This window comes from Malania oleifera, chromosome 4, assembly GCF_029873635.1.
Source record: "Malania oleifera isolate guangnan ecotype guangnan chromosome 4, ASM2987363v1, whole genome shotgun sequence".
Taxonomy (NCBI): domain Eukaryota; kingdom Viridiplantae; phylum Streptophyta; class Magnoliopsida; order Santalales; family Ximeniaceae; genus Malania; species Malania oleifera.
In genome coordinates, this window is record NC_080420.1 from 66,491,307 (window position 1) to 66,505,598 (window position 14,292).

Below are 14,292 nucleotides of genomic sequence, written 5' to 3' on the forward strand. Positions count from 1 at the left end.
CCTCTAGGCCAGCCATCTGACACCTTGCTTAGCTGACCAACCCTTGCAAAAATTTGAAAATAAAAAAGCCAACCGACCGGTGCTTCACCTAACCGACTAACCCTCTCAAGAAGGTTGTGTTCTTCTTAAAGTCAGCCGACGGGTAGCTTCTTTGGTCGACCGAACCTCTTGGGTTTGCAAAATTTTTCAGTGTTAATAAGGATTAACTTTTAATTAAAAAATTTTGAAAATTCCCTTCATGTCCTTAAAGTTCAAAATTTTGGTGAGTTCTATATACAGCCCATCCTAAAGCATAATTAGGCACTTCTGATTAGCAAAAATTCTCTTAAAATATTTTGTGCAATTATTTAGTATACTCAAACATATTTAGGCATTCTTGATTTCCTTTCTCATATTCCTTTGCAAAATCATATTAGAAAGAGAGCATTGATTCATCCTTCTTCACTTGCATTTTCATTACAACTTGAAGATTGATTGAACATTCATTCTTGTGGGGATATTTTATATCATTCAAAAGCTTTTAGTCTCACTCATCCATTTGTTCTGAAAATCATTCTTGAGAGTTAGCTTTGAGATTTTTCCATATTATTTTTATCGATAAATGTTTTTTGGAAAACTTCTCATAGTTACTGAGCCTTTGTGCATATTCATTGCAAGGCTCAAAATCTCATTTTGTGGTTAATGCAAAAATATTTCTTGTGAGCTAATATCCAACATCTACTTCACTTTATTTTTGGCAAATATATTTGGAGATAGTATTTGAGTTTTTATTTGATATTTGAAATACATTTAGTGAATATTACATATATATTTGAATAAAAGATCATTCACATTATCATCTCTCATATTATTTCATAAATGCATTTTTTAGAGAAATCATATAAACTCTATTAAGCTTGAACTCCCATCATACAATAGTGCATATAAGCTTCAATTTGTACACCATTTGCTTATTATAGAAGCACCTTCATTTATACACAAAAATTTCATATTGTTGTATTCCTCGCATGTGGTATCGTCGAAAGAGGAGGTCATCATTATCTAAGGTGTATCAGATTGGCTCAGTTTGGGCAATTGAGCTAGGAAGGCACCATCTTGTGAGGTGTCAAGGTTTGGTTCAACCCAGTAAGTGAACCAGGGAGTCTCTGTTCTACAAGGAGAGTTTGTAAACGGCACCGCTCCGCACGGCTAAGTGAGTGTTTAGTGAATCCTTAAACAGGTTGGCTTGAGGCGGGGATGCAGGCAGTATTGGCTAAACCTTAATAAAAACCTGTCTAATTCTCTCCCTACACTCTTTACACTTCCATATTTGCTTGCTTATCCTTATCTGTTGAATTTACTGTTGCTGTAGTTAAATACTTATCAGTGGTTGATTGAGAAATTCGAGATATGTCATATTTATTTAAATTATTTAAAATTAATTATCTATCTTATCTATGGTTGATTAGACAGACCCCAGGTTGAGAAATACTGATTGTGATTTTAAATTGACCTAGAATTTTTTAGAATATCCAATTCACCCCCCTCTTGGGATTACACAAAAAATTACATATATGAAGCTCACTAATGACCATAGATTGACCTTAGGAACTTAAGTTTTCATGGAAAACCTTTTTACTAAAAATGATAAATTATTCAAAAGGTTTGAAATGAGTTTGAACTTAAAAAATGGATGAAACTCAATTTTAAAAGGGGTTCAGTCGACCGAATGTATAGCCCGTCGACCGAAGTTCTTCGATGTATGATCTGACAGACCAGATCACAGGGCCAATTGACCAGATGGTGCTCAAAACGAAAATTGTCTCTTGGTCGGTTGACTGAATCTCATTCTATAGACCAAATATCTCAAATTTTGTCAATAAACAGTCAAACAATGGCTATATTTTCAAAGATAAAATATATTTTAAAGCCCCAACAGTCACATAACAGCCATATTTCGCTTTTGCCTATAAATACAAGGCCAAAACATTTGGATAATACTTTTGAATCACTTTTGATTATCTTAAGAGCATCCTTGATTATCTTTTTGATTCTTCAGCATTTTTGAAACACATTTCACATCATTTTCAAGTTATCCTACTCTTATTTTGGAAAACGCATTCGGAGAAAAACTTTTGAACTATCTTAAAATACTCTTGAATCAATGAGCTTATTTTATACTCACTTCACTCACATCAAATCTCACTTCTCTTGATCATTTCAAAAGTCCATTTAAGAAAATCATTTCCAACTCTATTGAGATTCATTCATATCGTTGGACAGTGCATTCAAAAAGTTTTTCATTGGACATATCAGCTCTTGAAGGAGCATTTTCTGTACACAAATCTTATTTGCATTCATTATTTTTGTGATTTAGGTTTGAACCATGCCAAGCGAGGGTATATCGCTTGGAGAGCTATCTCCGCCTACTAAGAGGGTGGCTCTACCCTGGTTTAAAGGAGCAAGAGAGTGGAAATCCTCAAGGGGTGATCTTGAGGTATGGACGTAGGTGGGTATAGCTGAACCTTGCAAATCTTGGTGTCATTCTCTCTATCCCTACACTCTTTCAATTTTTACACGTGCATGTTTATATGTATATTGTTGTGATTGTTGTACATAATTTAAATCCAATTTTGATATTGATTGGGAATCATCTAAATAGTTGCTAAAATATTAAATACCTAATTCACCCCCCCTTGGGATAACACCAATCCTAACAATTGGTATCAGAGCACGGTTGTAATAAGCTTAACCGTTTTTGTATAAAGATCACATGGCATATATATATATATATTGATTGGTGTATCCCAGTTTTGTGACGGTTGATCCTTTACAAAGCCTCCAATGATTTGTTGTGTAAATTAAACCTCATGGAAACAAAGAATGAGCATTTTTATCCAGGCAATCGATTAGAGGGCTTGGAAAGTGATTGTTCAAGGGAACTATGTTTCTATGAAATTTATTAATCATAAAGAATTTACCAAACTAGAAAATGAGATGAATGAAAACACTACAAAAAATCAGGATATTACTGAATGATCAAATCCGTCACTAATACTTATAAATTCGTCACTAATACTATTAGTGACGGTTTTTAAATTAGTTGTTATATCTGCAGTTACTACTAACTATTAGTGATGAATTTTATATTCGTCACTAAAACCCTAATATGGTCACTATAAATTATACATCGGCTCTGCTCAAATTCGTCACTAATACCCTACTATTAGTGACGAATTTAAATCCTTCACTAATAGCCTACTATTAGTGACGAATCTAAAAACCATCACTAGTACTCCACTATTAGTGACGAATTTGAATCCTTCATTAATAATTAAAATTTTTAAAAAATTGTTAATACTAATTTTTTTTAATCATCAATTCCTATAAAAATCTGTAATTACATTTTCGCGTACATAACCTAAAACCATAATTACTACAAAATTTGTAAATTATTCAAAATTTTGAATTCTAATACAAATTCAATTTAAATAAAGAAATAACATCTCTTTAGCTAACAAAAAAAAAATTCAAAATTCAAATACAAATACTAATAAAAATTCAAATCAAAATACAAAAATTTCATTTGTTCAAATAACAATAAAAATTACAAAGAAATAATCAAAAATTGCATCCGATGACTATAGTGCATGCATGCATGGCATCGTACTGATGTTATGACAGCTGCAAACCCTACAAATTAAGAATCATAAAAAGAAATAGTATACAAATGGAGAGCTAGCGCTCAGTATAATCAGGAAGAAAAATATAGAGTGCGTCGTACAATAATTTTCAATGTTAAACGAATAACTAAAATGAATGTGAATGGCGTACGTATGAATATATGCAGTTGCAAGCATCAAACTTCGCACGTGAACACTTTAACTCGTTCTTAAAATAGAATATCATTGGTGGTGGACAAATGATCATGTTTATCCATAGTTAAAAGCAAATGATATGCCATGTATGTTAACAGATGCAAATTTAGGGCTTAATGAAATGACTTTTCATTTAACTTTTACTCATCATTTCAAAAATATTTTAACATTCATTTTATCATAATTATCGTGGTACATGGTTTTTTTTTTTCTTTTTTTTTTGGAAAAATTTTAATGAAATTTCGACAACATGTCGTCTGTAAATTGGACATTTTCCCATTAAATCTGTACTTGAAACATGGTTGATTTCACAAAATAAAACATTTTAAGCATGCAACAACCTAAATCCACTACTAGCATGCAATTCACAATGTACTGCATAAGCTAGGCAGTTGGTGTTCAACACAAGCATGTATTCCAGTAGTTCAATATACAATTCATATCACATAATACCATCCATCAAGAAAATATTACCAGGAAAAAGTTAAAACACAATTGAACTAAGGTTTTCTAGTTTTGTCCAGAAGGTTGCTTCTCAAGCATTTTTTATGCAACTTGGGTTGTGCATGAAGTTGTTACTTAGATTATGTGATGTTGCTGCTAGTTTACAGGTAGAAGTTTTTGGGTCATTCAAGACAGGGATTAATCTTCCAAGTAGTGATATTGATGTAAGCATAATGCCTCTTGTTTGTTCTCTTGTAAAATTATGAATTAACTCCCTGTATTTTAGTCCTATACATTTAAATTCTAGGTCACAATTTTTTGCACCATAGGGTCCAGATGAAAGAATCCTTGGTGTTTTAAAATTAAGATTGCCTGGCTACTTTCTTCAGGCTATGGATAGACGTAGAAATGATCCTCCTTGATCATAGTATCATGTCTTCAGGTTGATTTAATAAGTTTTTGGTATAGTTCTGCTGGTTTGTTGAGAGTGATATAATTGATGATGCAAATAGGTCAAATAGCATGAAAACATGCACCAACTGAAAGTCATAGTAATGCTTTAATTTTTTTAATATAAACTATATAGTCATTAATCAAGAACACAAATATCGGCACAAGCAAACAAAAATATCAAAACACGAATCCCAAATTGAGGGCTTAATGAAATGACTTTTCGTTTAACTTTCACTAATCATTTCAAAAATATTTTAACACTCATTTTATCATAATTATCATTGTACATGGCTTTTTTTGGAAAAATTTTAAAAAAATTTTGGCAATATGCCGACTGTAAATTTGACATTTTCCCATAAAACATGTACCTGAAACATGGTTGTTTTTCACAAAATAAAACATTTCAAGAATGCAACAACCTAAATCCACTACCAGCATGCAATTCACAATATACTACATCATCCGTGCAGTTGGTGTTCAACACAAGCATGTATTATAGTAGTTCAATAGACAATTCATATCACATAATACCATCCATCAAGAAAATATTACCAGGAAAAAGTTAAAACACAATTGAACTAAGTTTTTCTAGTTTTTTCCATAAGGTTGCTTCTCAAGCATTCTTGATGCAGCTTGGGTTGTGCATGAAGTTGTTAGTTAGATTATGCGATGTTGATGCGATAGATTGAGTTTGGTTTTCCTGGGAATAATTAAATTAACAAAACAATCAATAAAGATCTAGTATTTGTGAACAATTCACAATTCAGCATATGAATACAATTAAACAACCAACAAAGCTACCAGAATGCAATTCAATCTACGTTTTACATACCTTCTAATGAGAGGAGCCACCTGCATCATCTAGTTGACATTGGCGCATCATTTGTTCGAACTGCACTTGCCTATTCATCATGGCATCCAGCTAGGCTTGAAAGGTGGACACCATGTCTTTCAGTTGCTGGTTCTCCACTACAATGGTGGACACCGTGTGTTTCAATTCTTGGTTCTCCACTACAATGGTGGATACCGTGTCTTTCAATTCTTGGTTCTCCATTTCCACCATCTGCATCTATCGAACCATCTCCTTTGTACGAGACTTGGCATCTCAATGCTCTCGTTCCATGTCTGCACAAGCCACCGCACCCATAGATCTTGATGCTGTTGGGGCCATGTATCCACTTCCAAGAACTTTCACCCAGCCCCCTGCTCATTCCCCAAGAACCTGAGCAGCTATCTGGAAATTCGTCATTTTCTAACTCCCCTCTGAAACAATTGCATCCCTCAGCTGGACCATCCATGTCTAATTTCAGTCATGAAAATGATAAAAAGGAAGAAGTAAGAATACAACTTCGATGTTTTGAATCAAGTAATAAACTAAATATTTTCTTTGACTTACATGTTTGCAATGCACACCCTCGCACCACTCCCTTGATCGCCATTGGTGTGTTCTTTGATAAAGATTCGACAACGGCTCCTCTACGCCAGTCTCAGGATAACGCTACATTATCATGTAAGACATCATTAATATTAATTCTTGTAATGGTCAAATAGTTTTATATATAGTAATTACTCGTCGATAATTTATGAATAACCTCAACCCACTGCAATGCGTTGTAGGGAGTTTGTTGCGGTTCGCAACATTTGTTTCACATGTAGCCTACAAAAAGGATGTAATGATGGTTTATTAGTGACATCAATGTGAAAAAGTAGTAATTATAATACAAACACATCATCTGATAGTGTGGGTCGCGAAAATGGTGACACACCACCTCTCAAGCCTCTTGGGATATCTTATCGTATGGGCGTGCTTCTGCTTGATCTCCCATCGCCCAAAAATGATTGTGCATTTTCGAGCGATAGCTCTCAAATTTATTGCACAATTTGACATCCACCGTCCTCTTCATATGGTTAGCCTCGAGGATGCCCATATCAAATTCCTCCTACATTGGTAATACAATTAGAATGTTAGGTGGTTGTTAATTGGCTAGTATATTAAAAGAAAAAAAACAAAACAAAAAAAAAAAGTTTGGGATTACTACCAAAATGTGCATGTAAAGAACCATGCGCTACTCATGAGTCACTTGCGGCTAGCTAAAGGCCATGATTGGAGCATATTTTCAGCATATAATGTCGAGCTCCCAGGTCCACGATGTGCACCAATCGTTAAGCGAGGCCATGTAGCTTGGAGGAATGTCGATCCAAATATGCTGCTTTGTCCTCTCTAGGTGCTTCTTCAGCGACATGTTCTTCGCTGCACCACGGCTTGACCTCATCGTGGATGTAGATGCTGAAAGTATAGTTAAATTAAGAACAACAATATAATCATACACCTGAATAACCATCAATAGTTGAACTGTAAACAAATTAATCATAGCCTTACCAACACTGCTCATCATGGTTGGAAACTCACCTTGCATATCAGTCGCGTCTATGGTATCCATGTCTTGCTGGGGTAATGATGGTACCGTAGCACCACCAACATGCCCCACTGGTCTCAAGGTTGCCGGATTAACCTTGTGCAATGACATAGTCGATAGCGTGGAAGGAAGTCGGCCATGACGGCCTCCTCATGTCATCTTTGCAAAATATTAGACAAGTAAATATAAAAAGGGCGAATATTAGATGAATGATAAATATATTTTTAGTTATTTATACATGTCAAAGACATGGCGACAACCTTCACTTGCTTACCCCCTACCCGTCCTCAATATCGGTATCATCCTTACTTTTTAAAGTGTCTTCCTCTTCACTATAGTACTCGACCCATGTTTTATCTTCCCCATCAGTTTCCTTATGGTCGATGAAGTGAATGTCTACAAAAGGTTCAATTGTAATGTCAACAATCTCTATGGCTTCTGTCGTGGCACCAACCTTATACAATAGTATAAGATCAGGGCCTTCTTCAACAACATTGAAAGCAGATTGCGGTGTTGCACTGATATATGGCTCATTTTCTCGGAATGCAGCCTCACTAGCACTCCCCTCCCCATCTGCAACTTCTGTAATAGTGTACAAACTTCGGGGAGGAATCTTGTGGGCCACATGCCATTCATCCTTCAATTTTGTGTCTTTAAGGTAAAACACTTGTTCTGTCTACGTCGCTAGCACAAAAGTGTCATTTTGATACCATGCCTTACTAAAATTGACACTAGTAAAGTAGGCATCCATGTTTATCCCAGTCTTTTTATTGCCAATGTCCCACCAGGTACACTTGAATAGGTGGACGAGTCTATTGGCTCCATAGCTAAACTCTATAATGTCATCGAACACACGAAAGCAGTCATTTTCTTCATCTCCTTTTGTGTCTAGCACTGTAACCCCATAATTTTGGGTTCTTCTATGCAGTTTGAGGGACTTTGTATGAAATCATAACCCGTTGACAATGCAATCGCTATAGCAGTTAACACATTGATCGGCGCCACATGTCAACGCATACAAATCTTTACTTGCCATTGATTCCTCATTTTAATACATGGCTTTCATCTATTCAATAAACATAAGTTTAGAACAATAACTCGTCAATAGTGAAAATGTACATTGGTTCCTACTCAGGCAATATTTGTTACTCACGCGACTCCTAAACTAATTGATAAATTCCTTCTAATGTCTTTCGTCAACATTTCTTTCATTTTAGGCTAGAAGTTCAGCTTTATGTTCGCTATATGCAACAGTAGTACATGCTAATGTCAACTAAGCATATAAGTATGCATATGTGAATACAATGCAAAGTAAGGAGTTTGGAACCATGTATTCGATATATGGAACAGTTTCATCACAATTATTGAGGAAGTAAAAATGAGCCTTTTGTAGGTCATCCATATCAATGGAATCGTAAACTCGTGCACCGAAAGGCCAAACATTTTCTTGAAATACAGAACTCCTCGGTTCTTCATCTTCGTCATTAATAACATAAACGTCTTCATTTTAATCCTCGCAAGTGAACCTAGCGTCAATATCATGTAGAGACATTAAGCAAAATGCAAGACATTCACTATCAATGTATGCCTCAATGATTGAACCTGTGCATTTTACATAGCATTATAGACTTGTAGACACAAAAAAGAAAAGAAAAGAAAAAAAAGCAAGGAAATCACGTGACTATTATACAATGACTTTATAATTTACCTCTCAATAGGATACATCCAACAATATTGAACCAGTCCTCCAATTATGGCCTCCCTTGGTAAATGGATGGGCAGGTGGACCATCACGTCGAAGAATGCTTAATGAAATATTTTCTCCAGCTTGCATAGTATGATCACGATGTCATCCTCTAACCATTTAAGTACTTTTATGCTCAATTTTTTGGAGCACAATTTTCAAAAAAATATCCCCAGTTCAATCAGCACCAAGCGAACATCTTCAATCAAGTGTCCACGAAGGAAAACAGGTAGAACCCATTGTAGAAGGATGTGACAGTCCTGACTTTTCATTCCTAACATCTTCCTTTCCTTCGTGTTTATGCATCGAGCTATGTTTGATGCATATCCATCAGAGAACTTCACTGATTTCAACCATTCGAATAATTTATTCTTCTAATCCTTTGAAAATGTGTAACAAGCTGATGGCATAAGAATTTTGTCCCCATCACGAAACAAATGCAACTCAGGTCATATTCCCATATCTTTCATATCCTAACGAGCATTTTCGGTGTCCTTTGTCTTCCCATTTATATCCAGCAATGTACCAATGACATTTTCACAAATGTTCTTTTCGATATGCATGACATCCAAGTTGTGGCATAGTGGAAGATCTTTCCAATATGGCAACTCAAAGAAGATGCTTCTCTTTGTCCAATTTAACTCCCACTCAGCGCGTTTTCTTCTTCTACTGGTCAGTGGTTTCCCAAATTTCACATCTCTAATCAACCTTAGCTGGTTTAATATCTCTTCCCCACTTAGCGCTTTGGCTGCGACCTTCATTCAGGTTTTCCATTAAAGATTCTAACGCCACGAGTCCTCCAAGGATGTCTAGTTTGTAGAAAACGAAGATGATAATCGCCATCAATATTAATGAAAAATTTTGGATCCAAGCAAAAGGTTCAAAATAGAGAAGGAGTATCAAATAGAAATAGTTGATCAAGTGAAAAAAGAAGAGGCAACTCACGTTCAGCAAATACCTAAATATTTCGACCCTTCAAGAGATAACTAAGAGAAGAGCTTCGATTGAACTCTTCTACATAGAGGAGGCTTGGAGCCTAGCCAAGATCATCGTCGAGCAAGCCTGAGATGGCCGCGAACAGGGCGAAGAAGGCTAGAAGTAGCGGGAGACTTGGATAAATAAATTTTGACTATGAAAAAAATATTCATGTAATATATGTAAGTAAACATATCAAACATAATGTTATGTAAAATACTTTAACATTGAAAACAATTTGAATGCCTCGATAATTTCCCAAGAAGATGCTTTATAAGCAGTATACATTTTATGCCAATCAAAGACATTAATAGGTTCTAAATTTGGCCTCATGGCTATAGTTCCCATGAATCTATGAAGTAGTCTACACTCTTTATCGATAGTTTGGAGAAAATTGTTGAAAGTCACATCAATCTGTTGCCCTAGAGGCAAATTCCAAATCTTAGGCATATGACTAAACTCTCATCACCTTGGCACATTTTATTCATCTAAAGAAAATAATCATAAAGTCAAAAAAAATATAAATCTACCCATGTTTCTTTTTTCATCTCTAAAATAAATATATTATCATACCTACAAATGAATCAAAATATTAATTTTGTCTTTAATAAACATCATTGTTGTTGAATTCAATAATTGCCCACTTAATTTGGACTGTATTTTAAAAACTAATATAAGCCACTTAAAATTTTTACTGAACGATAATGAAAGGTATATTCATGATGGTTAAGAGTTTATTTTGTACAAACTGCATACGAGAGAGGGGAAAAACCATTGTTTCTTGTATAACAACAACATTTATTTTTATGAAGGCATTGCAATTTCATTAATTAAATATCTATTTTTGAAAAAATTATTCAAATGGGGTTAATGCAAACATTAGAATTGACTCAGTTCATAATTTGTATTAGTTATAATACAAATTATAGAATGAATATGTTGATTTGCAAAATTGTAGATCAACCAAATGTGCTTAATTTTATTTTATGTTTTTTTTTTTTATGATGATTGATTTTACAATTATTCATTTATCATAAACTATTATAATATCTATTTAAACACAACATTATAGTACTAATCCAAATAAAATAAAATAAAAGCAACTTTTTACTGCATTTGATTTCCTTCTCTCTATTTTTTTTTTAAAAAGAAAATTAAAAACAACCTTCAAGTTTTATTATTTCAATTGGAAAAAAGGAAAAACTAAAACTCTTTTATTCACTTGTCTTTCATTTTTTTTTTTCTAAATATGCGATTTGGTATGTAATACCATGCCCTCCATCTAATACACTTTTAAATCCACAAGACATTTAATTTTAATAATAAATATAATGCACCTTTTTAATTATGTTAAATTTTAGATGGTTAATCAGATATTAGATTGTGTACATAATGTTTTTGTGGTAAAAAACTTGGGAAGTTGTCTTTGCTATTGCCTACTACTAAACAATTGAACACTATTCTATTAGAAAATAATTAAATATTTTTGAAACAATGCTAGCTAGACAAGCTTCAATCGCGGCCTCGCCTAATTAGTCAATAGAAAAAAGACTACATAAATAAAACACATATGAGATAAATGTGTATTATTAGAAAATATAAATAAATACGCAATTGCATTGTGACATCAATGACAAATTCGTTCTCATAATCTTTTGAATCTTACCTTCATCACCAGTTGTCACACTTTCTTGAATATAATTTTTTCACTAACTGTACTATTATTTTCTTATTTTACTCAAAATAAAAGAAATATTTTATACCAAAATTAATAAAATTTTGAAAAAAAAAAAGACCAAAAATCAATGGTCAAAAGTGGAGTACCAATCAAGGTAGACCTAGTATTTGATTTTTAGGGCATGTTAAATTCACCCCTTTTCAAATATCTAGAACATAGGAATTGAAGTAAGAACACAAATTGGAAAAAACATAAATGGTATGGTCAAAATATGAATGCCCTATGTATGTTTTAATTTCGTTTCCACATTGGATATTGGACACAAAGATTAAGAAAGTAAGAAACCCCAACACTACCACTTTTCATCTAGAAGGCTGAAAATGGAGCTTTCTAGGAAATTTCATGATACCCATTTGACCTCAGCTCGAACAAAAAAAGGAAACACCAAAGCAGTGCAGTTATAACAATAATTTTCATTTTTAGGGAATTTTGGGTGGGTTTGGGTTTTAGTTTTCTCATGCAATTTAAACTGAAATAAAAATATAGAGAAAAAATACTGACCTCTCTGCAAGTGACGGCGAAGGCGAGGGGCTGCGATGGCGATGAGTTCTATGATCGAACGACGATGGGCCCTCGACTACGATGAACGGCGATGGCATTGCGATGGAGAGAGGAGAATCCATAGGGGAGGATCAGGAGAGGAGCTAGAAAGAGATAAGAGAAAGGAGGGAATAGAGGAAGATTGGGACGAAACCCGATAAATAAAAGAACTAGTAGTGACAAATCCCATAACCGTCACTACTAGTGTGAAATGAATTTAATTTTTTTTTAAGAAAAGAACTACTAGTGACGAAACCTCCAAACCATTACTACTAATGGATTAATAGTGACAAATATTACAATCGTCACTAATACTCATCTTCTAACTTTTTTTATTTTTTTAAAATAAAAGGACAGTAGTGATGGTCCCAAATCCGTCGCTAATAACAGTCTCATAGTGACGAATGTCAAAATTCGTCACTAATACTCGCCCTTTAAATATATATATTTTTTTAAAAAATAAAAAGGCAGTAGTGACGGTCCCATATTCGTCACTAATAATGACCTAGCAGCGACAAATAACCAGATTCGTCACTAATACTCTACTTCTAATTTTTTTAATTTATTTTAAATAAAAGAGCAGTAGTGACGGTCCCACATCCGTCACCAATAACAATCTAGTAGTGACCAATAATCCGTTTTGTCACTAATATTCACCATCTCAATATTTGTTCTTTAAATGAAAGCACAGTAGTGACGGTCAAACATCCGTCTCTAATACTCTTTTTTTCAAAATAAAAACGCAGTAGTGACGGTCTCATATATGTAGCTAATAAGGACCTAGTGGTGACGAATGACCAGATTCGTCACTAATACTCTACTTTTAACTTTTTTTCATTTTTTTTTAAATAAAAGAGCAGTAGTGACGGTCCCAGATCTGTGACTAGTACTCTAAATAAAAAAGTTTTATTTATTTTTAAAGAAGGGAAGTATTAGTGATGGTTCTTCAATCTGTCACTAATAAGGGCCAATAGTGACGAATATATATATATATTTGTCACTAATGCTCTAAATAAAAAAAAAATTTATTTATTTTTAAAAAAGGGAAGTATTAGTGATGGTCCTCAAATCCGTCACTAATAAGGGCCTATTCGTCACTAATACTCTAAATCAAACATTTTTATTTATTTCTAAATAAGGGAAGTATTAGTGATGGTTCTCAAATCCATCACTAATAAGAGGCCAATAATGACCAATATGTATATTCGTTATTAATATTCTGAATAAAAAATTCTTATTTATTTTTAAATAAGGGAAGTATTAGTGACGGTACTCAAATCCACACTAATAAGGGGATAATAGTGATGAAATTTTATATTCGTCACTAATACTCTAAAATAAAAATTCATATTTTTTTTTTATTAGTGACAGATTTGAGAACCGTCACAAAAATTCTTATTTAAAAAAAAAATAATAGTGGTGATGGTTATTTAATCGTCACTAATGAATATATTTTAGTGACAGATTTAATTCGTCACTAATACCGTAGAAATCGTCCCTAATATTTTTTCAGGATAATTTTTGCGCAAAACATGATTTCCCGCAATTTTTTTTCTACTTTTAATGATGGAATTATTAGTGACGAATTTAATTCATCATAATAGTGCCGTATTAGTAACGGTTACTAAAACTGTCACTTATACCCACTTTTAGTAACGAAATTGAATCCGTCACTAAAAACTTGTTTTTTTGTAGTGGAATGACATTGATTTAATGCAAAATAATTTTGCTACCATGAATATTTTATATTGTGCTTTAAATACTGATGAATTTAATAGAATCATGGCATGTCAAAGTGCTAAGGAAATTTGGGAAGAACTTGATAAGAGATATGGAGAAACCAAGGAAAAGAAAGTTACCACTTGGGATGATTTGAGCTCAAGTGATGAAGAAGGAGAAAATTGTTGAATAATAGCATTAACTAATGAAGAGGTACATTCTTATCCTTCCACTTCATTTAATGATTCATGTAAGGATTCTTGTGATGAATCTGGTGATAAATCTAGTGATGAATCATGTGATAAATCTTGTGATGAAAGCATGACATTATATAAGAAATTACAAAAGGAACTAATTAAGACTCATAAGATTCTAGTCAAGATAACCAAACAATGCACTTCATTG